Here is a 1,303-nt window from a genome sequence, read left to right as displayed (position 1 = left end):
CATCCTCCTGCCTCAGCCTCCTGAGTAGCTGGGACTACAGGTACATGCCATCACACCCAGCTAATTTTTTTATTTTTTTTATAGAGACAAGGTCTCACTCTTGCTCAGGCTGGTCTCAAACTCCTGGCCTCAAGCAATCCTTCCGCCTTGACCTCCCAGAGTGCTAGGATTATAGGCATGAGCCACCAAGCCGGCCTCTTTTTTTTAAATAGGTTCCTGCATGTCCAATAGATTACTTTAGGAACTGATGGAAAGTTTCATAAAAATCTTATGACGCAAATTCAACTTTTTCTAATCACTACAAGAATCCTGTTGGGATAAGTTTATCTCTTTTGATTAAGAAGTTTACTTTATAGGGTGAGCCTGTTTGACTGATCTTGTAATCAGTAATGGAGAAGAAAAAAAAAAAAAAGAAAAAGAACAGTCACCCAAATGAATAGCTACAACCTCTTATGCAAATTTTGTTATATAAGCAGCTATAAAAATAAGTATTGGAAAATCAGTCGGAACTTAAAGTGTGACAGACACTTAGTCCTGAACTCAGTGCCTAGGGAATAATTGAGTTCCCAACAAATACTGTTTGTCCTATTGCTCCATGGATACCTTTTATTATTATTTTCTATTCTATCTTGTGTAGATTTAGTATATACCTGTAATTGGCTAAATTCACCATGGAAATGTCGTTCACTGGGCTGTAACCTTAGGCAGGTCAGTCTCTCTCTGGGCCTCGATTCCATCATCTGAAGAATGAAGGGTTTGAATTAGAAGATCTCTAAGTTTTCTTCCAGCTCTGTTACATTCCACAATCCTAGATTCTTCTGAGGTCAAATATTGTTCTTTGTAACTGTCCTAGCACCAAGAACAGCACCTAAAATTTATGACATACACAATCAAGGATAACTGAATGGAAGCTTTGAAAGGAAGGAAGTAAAGTATCTGGTAAAAATGAGATCGTTTGGGTGCATAAGTAAGCCATAGGATTTTACATATTTTTCCATGTTGTTATAATACATGGTTGTTGTAATAAGTACATTGTAGAAATTTATAAAGAAAACTTTGGTCTTCTCCATCTACCTCTTGAAGTAACCAATTTCATCTTTTTAGTATATAGTTTTCCATTCCTTTCTCCATGTCCACACAAAATAAGATTTTTTTTTCTTTAGAAAACATTAGGATTATACATTTTTAAGTTGACAATATATTACGAAAATTTTAAAATTCATACTTTTTAATAGCTGCATAATATTCTTTACTGTGGTGGTACAATGCATTTAACCACATCCCTATTTCCCAAATTCTTGCT

This window comes from Propithecus coquereli, unplaced genomic scaffold, assembly GCF_000956105.1.
Source record: "Propithecus coquereli isolate 6110/MARCELLA unplaced genomic scaffold, Pcoq_1.0 Scaffold98, whole genome shotgun sequence".
Lineage (NCBI taxonomy): Eukaryota > Metazoa > Chordata > Mammalia > Primates > Indriidae > Propithecus > Propithecus coquereli.
This window is presented reverse-complemented; position numbering follows the sequence as displayed.